Source organism: Dendrobates tinctorius, unplaced genomic scaffold (genome assembly GCF_039654945.1).
Source record: "Dendrobates tinctorius isolate UK_male_01 unplaced genomic scaffold, ASM3965494v1 ptg000229l, whole genome shotgun sequence".
Classification (NCBI taxonomy): Eukaryota; Metazoa; Chordata; class Amphibia; order Anura; family Dendrobatidae; genus Dendrobates; species Dendrobates tinctorius.
In genome coordinates this window covers 6,453,519-6,466,421 of record NW_027361896.1, presented here as the reverse complement: position 1 = coordinate 6,466,421, position 12,903 = coordinate 6,453,519, and positions in this window count along the sequence as shown.

The window sequence follows — 12,903 nt, the reverse complement described above, 5'->3', positions numbered from 1 at the left end:
TGAATGTTTTGAATTTTCTCCAAAAGTAAAGTAGTTGCAAACTCATCCTTTTAGAAACTTGTTTGGGCTGTTGAGAGGAGTAAAAAACCATCAAAAATTTCAATCCTGCATGATTCTACCAAGAAATGTGATTCTTCATTCAAAACCTGATTTTTGCTATTGGGCTCTATTGAATAATGAATGTTTTGAATTTTCTCCAAAAGTAAAGTAGTTGCAAACTCATGCTTTTAGAGACTTGTTTGGGCTCATGAGAGGAGTAGAAAAACATCAAAAATTTCAGTCCTGCATGATTCTACCAAGAAATGTGTGTTCATTGAAACCGCTGGTTTTTGATAGTTTGGGCCCTATTGAATAATGAATGTTTTGAATTTTCTCCAAAAGTAAAGTAGTTGCAAACTCATCCTTTTAGAAACTTGTTTGGGCTGTTGAGAGGAGTAAAAAACCATCAAAAATTTCAATCCTGCATGATTCTACCAAGAAATGTGATTCTTCATTCAAAACGCTGGTTTTTGCTATTGGGCTCTTTTGAGTAATGAATGTTTTGAATTTTCTCCAAAAGTAAAGTAGTTGCAAACTCATGCTTTTAGAGACTTGTTTGGGCTCATGAGAGGAGTAGAAAAACATCAAAAATTTCAGTCCTGCATGATTCTACCAAGAAATGTGTGTTCATTCAAACCGCTGGTTTTTGATAGTTTGGGCCCTATTGAATAATGAATGTTTTGAATTTTCTCCAAAAGTAAAGTAGTTGCAAACTCATCCTTTTAGAAACTTGTTTGGGCTGTTGAGAGGAGTAAAAAACCATCAAAAATTTCAATCCTGCATGATTTTACCAAGAAATGTGATTCTTCATTCAAAACCTGATTTTTGCTATTGGGCTCTATTGAATAATGAATGTTTTGAATTTTCTCCAAAAGTAAAGTAGTTGCAAACTCATGCTTTTAGAGACTTGTTTGGGCTCATGAGAGGAGTAGAAAAACATCAAAAATTTCAGTCCTTGCATGATTCTACCAAGAAATGTGTGTTCATTGAAACCGCTGGTTTTTGATAGTTTGGGCCCTATTGAATAATGAATGTTTTGAATTTTCTCCAAAAGTAAAGTAGTTGCAAACTCATCCTTTTAGAAACTTGTTTGGGCTGTTGAGAGGAGTAAAAAACCATCAAAAATTTCAATCCTGCATGATTCTACCAAGAAATGTGATTCTTCATTCAAAACCTGATTTTTGCTATTGGGCTCTATTGAATAATGAATGTTTTGAATTTTCTCCAAAAGTAAAGTAGTTGCAAACTCATGCTTTTTAGAGACTTGTTTGGGCTCATGAGAGGAGTAGAAAAACATCAAAAATTTCAGTCCTGCATGATTCTACCAAGAAATGTGTGTTCATTGAAACCGCTGGTTTTTGATAGTTTGGGCCCTATTGAATAATGAATGTTTTGAATTTTCTCCAAAAGTAAAGTAGTTGCAAACTCATCCTTTTAGAAACTTGTTTGGGCTGTTGAGAGGAGTAAAAAACCATCAAAAATTTCAATCCTGCATGATTCTACCAAGAAATGTGATTCTTCATTCAAAACGCTGGTTTTTGCTATTGGGCTCTTTTGAGTAATGAATGTTTTGAATTTTCTCCAAAAGTAAAGTAGTTGCAAACTCATGCTTTTAGAGACTTGTTTGAGCTCATGAGAGGAGTAGAAAAACATCAAAAATTTCAGTCCTGCATGATTCTACCAAGAAATGTGTGTTCATTCAAACCGCTGGTTTTTGATAGTTTGGGCCCTATTGAATAATGAATGTTTTGAATTTTCTCCAAAAGTAAAGTAGTTGCAAACTCATCCTTTTAGAAACTTGTTTGGGCTGTTGAGAGGAGTAAAAAACCATCAAAAATTTCAATCCTGCATGATTCTACCAAGAAATGTGATTCTTCATTCAAAACGCTGGTTATTGCTATTGGGCTCTATTGAATAATGAATGTTTTGAATTTTCTCCAAAAGTAAAGTAGTTGCAAACTCATCCTTTTAGAGACTTGTTTGGGCTCATGAGAGGAGTAGAAAAACATCAAAAATTTCAGTCCTGCACGAGGTCTACCAAGAAATGTGTGTTCATTCAAACCGCTGGTTTTTGATATTTTGGGCCCTATTGAATAATGAATGTTTTGAATTTTCTCCAAAAGTAAAGTAGTTGCAAACTCATCCTTTTAGAAACTTGTTTGGGCTGTTGGGAGTAAAAAAACCATCAAAAATTTCAATCCTGCATGATTCTACCAAGAAATGTGATTCTTCATTCAAAACCTGATTTTTGCTATTGGGCTCTATTGAATAATGAATGTTTTGAATTTTCTCCAAAAGTAAAGTAGTTGCAAACTCATGCTTTTAGAGACTTGTTTGGGCTCATGAGAGGAGTAGAAAAACATCAAAAATTTCAGTCCTGCATGATTCTACCAAGAAATGTGTGTTCATTGAAACCGCTGGTTTTTGATAGTTTGGGCCCTATTGAATAATGAATGTTTTGAATTTTCTCCAAAAGTAAAGTAGTTGCAAACTCATCCTTTTAGGAACTTGTTTGGGCTGTTGAGAGGAGTAAAAAACCATCAAAAATTTCAACCCTGCATTATTCTACCAAGAAATGTGATTCTTCATTCAAAACGCTGGTTTTTGCTATTGGGCTCTATTGAATAATGAATGTTTTGAATTTTCTCCAAAAGTAAAGTAGTTGCAAACTCATGCTTTTAGAGACTTGTTTGGGCTCATGAGAGGAGTAGAAAAACATCAAAAATTTCAGTCCTGCATGATTCTACCAAGAAATGTGTGTTCATTCAAACCGCTGGTTTTTGATAGTTTGGGCCCTATTGAATAATGAATGTTTTGAATTTTCTCCAAAAGTAAAGTAGTTGCAAACTCATCCTTTTAGAAACTTGTTTGGGCTGTTGAGAGGAGTAAAAAACCATCAAAAATTTCAATCCTGCATGATTTTACCAATAAATGTGATTCTTCATTCAAAACCTGATTTTTGCTATTGGGCACTATTGAATAGTGAATGTTTTGAATTTTCTCCAAAAGTAAAGTAGTTGCAAACTCATGCTTTTAGAGACTTGTTTGGGCTCATGAGAGGAGTAGAAAAACATCAAAAATTTCAGTCCTGCATGATTCTACCAAGAAATGTGTGTTCATTGAAACCGCTGGTTTTTGATAGTTTGGGCCCTATTGAATAATGAATGTTTTGAATTTTCTCCAAAAGTAAAGTAGTTGCAAACTCATCCTTTTAGAAACTTGTTTGGGCTGTTGAGAGGAGTAAAAAACCATCAAAAATTTCAATCCTGCATGATTCTACCAAGAAATGTGATTCTTCATTCAAAACCTGATTTTTGCTATTGGGCTCTATTGAATAATGAATGTTTTGAATTTTCTCCAAAAGTAAAGTAGTTGCAAACTCATGCTTTTAGAGACTTGTTTGGGCTCATGAGAGGAGTAGAAAAACATCAAAAATTTCAGTCCTGCATGATTCTACCAAGAAATGTGTGTTCATTGAAACTGCTGGTTTTTGATAGTTTGGGCCCTATTGAATAATGAATGTTTTGAATTTTCTCCAAAAGTAAAGTAGTTGCAAACTCATCCTTTTAGAAACTTGTTTGGGCTGTTGAGAGGAGTAAAAAACCATCAAAAATTTCAATCCTGCATGATTCTACCAAGAAATGTGATTCTTCATTCAAAACGCTGGTTTTTGCTATTGGGCTCTTTTGAGTAATGAATGTTTTGAATTTTCTCCAAAAGTAAAGTAGTTGCAAACTCATGCTTTTAGAGACTTGTTTGAGCTCATGAGAGGAGTAGAAAAACATCAAAAATTTCAGTCCTGCATGATTCTACCAAGAAATGTGTGTTCATTGAAACCGCTGGTTTTTGATAGTTTGGGCCCTAGTGAATAATGAATGTTTTTAATTTTCTCCAAAAGTAAAGTAGTTGCAAACTCATCCTTTTAGAAACTGGTTTGGGCTGTTGAGAGGAGTAAAAAACCATCAAAAATTTCAATCCTGCATGATTCTACCAAGAAATGTGATTCTTCATTCAAAACGCTGGTTTTTGCTATTGGGCTCTTTTGAGTAATGAATGTTTTGAATTTTCTCCAAAAGTAAAGTAGTTGCAAACTCATGCTTTTAGAGACTTGTTTGGGCTCATGAGAGGAGTAGAAAAACATCAAAAATTTCAGTCCTGCATGATTCTACCAAGAAATGTGTGTTCATTCAAACCGCTGGTTTTTGATAGTTTGGGCCCTATTGAATAATGAATGTTTTGAATTTTCTCCAAAAGTAAAGTAGTTGCAAACTCATCCTTTTAGAAACTTGTTTGGGCTGTTGAGAGGAGTAAAAAACCATCAAAAATTTCAATCCTGCATGATTCTACCAAGAAATGTGATTCTTCATTCAAAACGCTGGTTTTTGCTATTGGGCTCTATTGAATAATGAATGTTTTGAATTTTCTCCAAAAGTAAAGTAGTTGCAAACTCATGCTTTTAGAGACTTGTTTGGGCTTGTTTGGACTTGTTTCCAACTACTTTACTTTTGGAGAAAATTCAAAACATTCATTATTCAATAGGGCCCAAACTATCAAAAACCAGCGGTTTCAATGAACACACATTTCTTGGTAGAATCATGCAGGACTGAAATTTTTGATGTTTTTCTACTCCTCTCTCATGAGAGGAGTAGAAAAACATCAAAAATTTCAGTCCTGCATGATTCTACCAAGAAATGTGTGTTCATTGAAACCGCTGGTTTTTGATAGTTTGGGCCCTATTGAATAATGAATGTTTTGAATTTTCTCCAAAAGTAAAGTAGTTGCAAACTCATCCTTTTAGAAACTTGTTTGGGCTGTTGAGAGGAGTAAAAAACCATCAAAAATTTCAATCCTGCATGATTTTACCAATAAATGTGATTCTTCATTCAAAACCTGATTTTTGCTATTGGGCTCTATTGAATAGTGAATGTTTTGAATTTTCTCCAAAAGTAAAGTAGTTGCAAACTCATGCTTTTAGAGACTTGTTTGGGCTCATGAGAGGAGTAGAAAAACATCAAAAATTTCAGTCCTGCATGATTCTACCAAGAAATGTGTGTTCATTGAAACCGCTGGTTTTTGATAGTTTGGGCCCTATTGAATAATGAATGTTTTGAATTTTCTCCAAAAGTAAAGTAGTTGCAAACTCATCCTTTTAGAAACTTGTTTGGGCTGTTGAGAGGAGTAAAAAACCATCAAAAATTTCAATCCTGCATGATTCTACCAAGAAATGTGATTCTTCATTCAAAACGCTGGTTTTTGCTATTGGGCTCTTTTGAGTAATGAATGTTTTGAATTTTCTCCAAAAGTAAAGTAGTTGCAAACTCATGCTTTTAGAGACTTGTTTGGGCTCATGAGTGGAGTAGAAAAACATCAAAAATTTCAGTCCTGCATGATTCTACCAAGAAATGTGTGTTCATTCAAACCACTGTTTTTTGATAGTTTGGGCCCTATTGAATAATGAATGTTTTGAATTTTCTCCAAAAGTAAAGTAGTTGCAAACTCATGCTTTTAGAGACTTGTTTGGGCTTGTTTGGACTTGTTTCCAACTACTTTACTTTTGGAGAAAATTCAAAACATTCATTATTCAATAGGGCCCAAACTATCAAAAACCAGCGGTTTCAATGAACACACATTTCTTGGTAGAATCATGCAGGACTGAAATTTTTGATGTTTTTCTACTCCTCTCTCATGAGAGGAGTAGAAAAACATCAAAAATTTCAGTCCTGCATGATTCTACCAAGAAATGTGTGTTCATTGAAACCGCTGGTTTTTGATAGTTTGGGCCCTATTGAATAATGAATGTTTTGAATTTTCTCCAAAAGTAAAGTAGTTGCAAACTCATCCTTTTAGAAACTTGTTTGGGCTGTTGAGAGGAGTTAAAAAACCATCAAAAATTTCAATCCTGCATGATTTTACCAATAAATGTGATTCTTCATTCAAAACCTGATTTTTGCTATTGGGCTCTATTGAATAGTGAATGTTTTGAATTTTCTCCAAAAGTAAAGTAGTTGCAAACTCATGCTTTTAGAGACTTGTTTGGGCTCATGAGAGGAGTAGAAAAACATCAAAAATTTCAGTCCTGCATGATTCTACCAAGAAATGTGTGTTCATTCAAACCGCTGGTTTTTGATAGTTTGGGCCCTATTGAATAATGAATGTTTTGAATTTTCTCCAAAAGTAAAGTAGTTGCAAACTCATCCTTTTAGAAACTTGTTTGGGCTGTTGAGAGGAGTAAAAAACCATCAAAAATTTCAATCCTGCATGATTCTACCAAGAAATGTGATTCTTCATTCAAAACGCTGGTTTTTGCTATTGGGCTCTTTTGAGTAATGAATGTTTTGAATTTTCTCCAAAAGTAAAGTAGTTGCAAACTCATGCTTTTAGAGACTTGTTTGGGCTCATGAGAGGAGTAGAAAAACATCAAAAATTTCAGTCCTGCATGATTCTACCAAGAAATGTGTGTTCATTCAAACCACTGGTTTTTGATAGTTTGGGCCCTATTGAATAATGAATGTTTTGAATTTTCTCCAAAAGTAAAGTAGTTGCAAACTCATCCTTTTAGAAACTTGTTTGGGCTGTTGAGAGGAGTAAAAAACCATCAAAAATTTCAATCCTGCATGATTCTACCAAGAAATGTGATTCTTCATTCAAAACCTGATTTTTGCTATAGGGCTCTATTGAATAATGAATGTTTTGAATTTTCTCCAAAAGTAAAGTAGTTGCAAACTCATGCTTTTAGAGACTTGTTTGGGCTCATGAGAGGAGTAGAAAAACATCAAAAATGTCAGTCCTGCATGATTCTACCAAGAAATGTGTGTTCATTGAAACCGCTGGTTTTTGATAGTTTGGGCCCTATTGAATAATGAATGTTTTGAATTTTCTCCAAAAGTAAAGTAGTTGCAAACTCATCCTTTTAGAAACTTGTTTGGGCTGTTGAGAGGAGTAAAAAACCATCAAAAATTTAAATCCTGCATGATTCTACCAAGAAATGTGATTCTTCATTCAAAACGCTGGTTTTTGCTATTGGGCTCTATTGAATAATGAATGTTTTGAATTTTCTCCAAAAGTAAAGTAGTTGCAAACTCATCCTTTTAGAGACTTGTTTGGGCTCATGAGAGGAGTAGAAAAACATCAAAAATTTCAGTCCTGCACGATTCTACCAAGAAATGTGTGTTCATTCAAACCGCTGGTTTTTGATATTTTGGGCCCTATTGAATAATGAATGTTTTGAATTTTCTCCAAAAGTAAAGTAGTTGCAAACTCATCCTTTTAGAAACTTGTTTGGGCTGTTGAGAGGAGTAAAAAAACCATCAAAAATTTCAATCCTGCATGATTCTACCAAGAAATGTGATTCTTCATTCAAAACCTGATTTTTGCTATTGGGCTCTATTGAATAATGAATGTTTTGAATTTTCTCCAAAAGTAAAGTAGTTGCAAACTCATGCTTTTAGAGACTTGTTTGGGCTCATGAGAGGAGTAGAAAAACATCAAAAATTTCAGTCCTGCATGATTCTACCAAGAAATGTGTGTTCATTGAAACCGCTGGTTTTTGATAGTTTGGGCCCTATTGAATAATGAATGTTTTGAATTTTCTCCAAAAGTAAAGTAGTTGCAAACTCATCCTTTTAGAAACTTGTTTGGGCTGTTGAGAGGAGTAAAAAACCATCAAAAATTTCAATCCTGCATGATTCTACCAAGAAATGTGATTCTTCATTCAAAACGCTGGTTTTTGCTATTGGGCTTTTTTGAATAATGAATGTTTTGAATTTTCTCCAAAAGTAAAGTAGTTGCAAACTCATGCTTTTAGAGACTTGTTTGGGCTCATGAGAGGAGTAGAAAAACATCAAAAATTTCAGTCCTGCATGATTCTACCAAGAAATGTGTGTTCATTGAAACCGCTGGTTTTTGATAGTTTGGGCCCTATTGAATAATGAATGTTTTGAATTTTCTCCAAAAGTAAAGTAGTTGCAAACTCATCCTTTTAGAAACTTGTTTGGGCTGTTGAGAGGAGTAAAAAACCATCAAAAATTTCAATCCTGCATGATTTTACCAAGAAATGTGATTCTTCATTCAAAACCTGATTTTTGCTATTGGGCTCTATTGAATAATGAATGTTTTGAATTTTCTCCAAAAGTAAAGTAGTTGCAAACTCATGCTTTTAGAGACTTGTTTGGGCTCATGAGAGGAGTAGAAAAACATCAAAAATTTCAGTCCTGCATGATTCTACCAAGAAATGTGTGTTCATTGAAACCGCTGGTTTTTGATAGTTTGGGCCCTATTGAATAATGAATGTTTTGAATTTTCTCCAAAAGTAAAGTAGTTGCAAACTCATCCTTTTAGAAACTTGTTTGGGCTGTTGAGAGGAGTAAAAAACCATCAAAAATTTCAATCCTGCATGATTCTACCAAGAAATGTGATTCTTCATTCAAAACCTGATTTTTGCTATTGGGCTCTATTGAATAATGAATGTTTTGAATTTTCTCCAAAAGTAAAGTAGTTGCAAACTCATGCTTTTAGAGACTTGTTTGGGCTCATGAGAGGAGTAGAAAAACATCAAAAATTTCAGTCCTGCATGATTCTACCAAGAAATGTGTGTTCATTGAAACCGCTGGTTTTTGATAGTTTGGGCCCTATTGAATAATGAATGTTTTGAATTTTCTCCAAAAGTAAAGTAGTTGCAAACTCATCCTTTTAGAAACTTGTTTGGGCTGTTGAGAGGAGTAAAAAACCATCAAAAATTTCAATCCTGCATGATTCTACCAAGAAATGTGATTCTTCATTCAAAACGCTGGTTTTTGCTATTGGGCTCTTTTGAGTAATGAATGTTTTGAATTTTCTCCAAAAGTAAAGTAGTTGCAAACTCATGCTTTTAGAGACTTGTTTGGGCTCATGAGAGGAGTAGAAAAACATCAAAAATTTCAGTCCTGCATGATTCTACCAAGAAATGTGTGTTCATTCAAACCGCTGGTTTTTGATAGTTTGGGCCCTATTGAATAATGAATGTTTTGAATTTTCTCCAAAAGTAAAGTAGTTGCAAACTCATCCTTTTAGAAACTTGTTTGGGCTGTTGAGAGGAGTAAAAAACCATCAAAAATTTCAATCCTGCATGATTTTACCAAGAAATGTGATTCTTCATTCAAAACCTGATTTTTGCTATTGGGCTCTATTGAATAATGAATGTTTTGAATTTTCTCCAAAAGTAAAGTAGTTGCAAACTCATGCTTTTAGAGACTTGTTTGGGCTCATGAGAGGAGTAGAAAAACATCAAAAATTTCAGTCCTGCATGATTCTACCAAGAAATGTGTGTTCATTGAAACCGCTGGTTTTTGATAGTTTGGGCCCTATTGAATAATGAATGTTTTGAATTTTCTCCAAAAGTAAAGTAGTTGCAAACTCATCCTTTTAGAAACTTGTTTGGGCTGTTGAGAGGAGTAAAAAACCATCAAAAATTTCAATCCTGCATGATTCTACCAAGAAATGTGATTCTTCATTCAAAACCTGATTTTTGCTATTGGGCTCTATTGAATAATGAATGTTTTGAATTTTCTCCAAAAGTAAAGTAGTTGCAAACTCATGCTTTTAGAGACTTGTTTGGGCTCATGAGAGGAGTAGAAAAACATCAAAAATTTCAGTCCTGCATGATTCTACCAAGAAATGTGTGTTCATTGAAACCGCTGGTTTTTGATAGTTTGGGCCCTATTGAATAATGAATGTTTTGAATTTTCTCCAAAAGTAAAGTAGTTGCAAACTCATCCTTTTAGAAACTTGTTTGGGCTGTTGAGAGGAGTAAAAAACCATCAAAAATTTCAATCCTGCATGATTCTACCAAGAAATGTGATTCTTCATTCAAAACGCTGGTTTTTGCTATTGGGCTCTTTTGAGTAATGAATGTTTTGAATTTTCTCCAAAAGTAAAGTAGTTGCAAACTCATGCTTTTAGAGACTTGTTTGGGCTCATGAGAGGAGTAGAAAAACATCAAAAATTTCAGTCCTGCATGATTCTACCAAGAAATGTGTGTTCATTCAAACCGCTGGTTTTTGATAGTTTGGGCCCTATTGAATAATGAATGTTTTGAATTTTCTCCAAAAGTAAAGTAGTTGCAAACTCATCCTTTTAGAAACTTGTTTGGGCTGTTGAGAGGAGTAAAAAACCATCAAAAATTTCAATCCTGCATGATTCTACCAAGAAATGTGATTCTTCATTCAAAACGCTGGTTTTTGCTATTGGGCTCTATTGAATAATGAATGTTTTGAATTTTCTCCAAAAGTAAAGTAGTTGCAAACTCATCCTTTTAGAAACTTGTTTGGGCTGTTGAGAGGAGTAAAAAACCATCAAAAATTTCAATCCTGCATGATTTTACCAATAAATGTGATTCTTCATTCAAAACCTGATTTTTGCTATTGGGCTCTATTGAATAGTGAATGTTTTGAATTTTCTCCAAAAGTAAAGTAGTTGCAAACTCATGCTTTTAGAGACTTGTTTGGGCTCATGAGAGGAGTAGAAAAACATCAAAAATTTCAGTCCTGCATGATTCTACCAAGAAATGTGTGTTCATTGAAACCGCTGGTTTTTGATAGTTTGGGCCCTATTGAATAATGAATGTTTTGAATTTTCTCCAAAAGTAAAGTAGTTGCAAACTCATCCTTTTAGAAACTTGTTTGGGCTGTTGAGAGGAGTAAAAAACCATCAAAAATTTCAATCCTGCATGATTCTACCAAGAAATGTGATTCTTCATTCAAAACGCTGGTTTTTGCTATTGGGCTCTTTTGAGTAATGAATGTTTTGAATTTTCTCCAAAAGTAAAGTAGTTGCAAACTCATGCTTTTAGAGACTTGTTTGGGCTCATGAGTGGAGTAGAAAAACATCAAAAATTTCAGTCCTGCATGATTCTACCAAGAAATGTGTGTTCATTCAAACCACTGGTTTTTGATAGTTTGGGCCCTATTGAATAATGAATGTTTTGAATTTTCTCCAAAAGTAAAGTAGTTGCAAACTCATCCTTTTAGAAACTTGTTTGGGCTGTTGAGAGGAGTAAAAAACCATCAAAAATTTCAATCCTGCATGATTTTACCAAGAAATGTGATTCTTCATTCAAAACCTGATTTTTGCTATTGGGCTCTATTGAATAATGAATGTTTTGAATTTTCTCCAAAAGTAAAGTAGTTGCAAACTCATGCTTTTAGAGACTTGTTTGGGCTCATGAGAGGAGTAGAAAAACATCAAAAATTTCAGTCCTGCATGATTCTACCAAGAAATGTGTGTTCATTGAAACCGCTGGTTTTTGATAGTTTGGGCCCTATTGAATAATGAATGTTTTGAATTTTCTCCAAAAGTAAAGTAGTTGCAAACTCATCCTTTTAGAAACTTGTTTGGGCTGTTGAGAGGAGTAAAAAACCATCAAAAATTTCAATCCTGCATGATTCTACCAAGAAATGTGATTCTTCATTCAAAACGCTGGTTTTTGCTATTGGGCTCTTTTGAGTAATGAATGTTTTGAATTTTCTCCAAAAGTAAAGTAGTTGCAAACTCATGCTTTTAGAGACTTGTTTGGGCTCATGAGAGGAGTAGAAAAACATCAAAAATTTCAGTCCTGCATGATTCTACCAAGAAATGTGTGTTCATTCAAACCACTGGTTTTTGATCGTTTGGGCCCTATTGAATAATGAATGTTTTGAATTTTCTCCAAAAGTAAAGTAGTTGCAAACTCATCCTTTTAGAAACTTGTTTGGGCTGTTGAGAGGAGTAAAAAACCATCAAAAATTTCAATCCTGCATGATTCTACCAAGAAATGTGATTCTTCATTCAAAACGCTGGTTATTGCTATTGGGCTCTATTGAATAATGAATGTTTTGAATTTTCTCCAAAAGTAAAGTAGTTGCAAACTCATCCTTTTAGAGACTTGTTTGGGCTCATGAGAGGAGTAGAAAAACATCAAAAATTTCAGTCCTGCACGAGTCTACCAAGAAATGTGTGTTCATTCAAACCGCTGGTTTTTGATATTTTGGGCCCTATTGAATAATGAATGTTTTGAATTTTCTCCAAAAGTAAAGTAGTTGCAAACTCATCCTTTTAGAAACTTGTTTGGGCTGTTGAGAGGAGTAAAAAAACCATCAAAAATTTCAATCCTGCATGATTCTACCAAGAAATGTGATTCTTCATTCAAAACCTGATTTTTGCTATTGGGCTCTATTGAATAATGAATGTTTTGAATTTTCTCCAAAAGTAAAGTAGTTGCAAACTCATGCTTTTAGAGACTTGTTTGGGCTCATGAGAGGAGTAGAAAAACATCAAAAATTTCAGTCCTGCATGATTCTACCAAGAAATGTGTGTTCATTGAAACCGCTGGTTTTTGATAGTTTGGGCCCTATTGAATAATGAATGTTTTGAATTTTCTCCAAAAGTAAAGTAGTTGCAAACTCATCCTTTTAGGAACTTGTTTGGGCTGTTGAGAGGAGTAAAAAACCATCAAAAATTTCAATCCTGCATGATTCTACCAAGAAATGTGATTCTTCATTCAAAACGCTGGTTTTTGCTATTGGGCTCTATTGAATAATGAATGTTTTGAATTTTCTCCAAAAGTAAAGTAGTTGCAAACTCATGCTTTTAGAGACTTGTTTGGGCTCATGAGAGGAGTAGAAAAACATCAAAAATTTCAGTCCTGCATGATTCTACCAAGAAATGTGTGTTCATTCAAACCGCTGGTTTTTGATAGTTTGGGCCCTATTGAATAATGAATGTTTTGAATTTTCTCCAAAAGTAAAGTAGTTGCAAACTCATCCTTTTAGAAACTTGTTTGGGCTGTTGAGAGGAGTAAAAAACCATCAAAAATTTCAATCCTGCATGATTTTACCAATAAATGTGATTCTT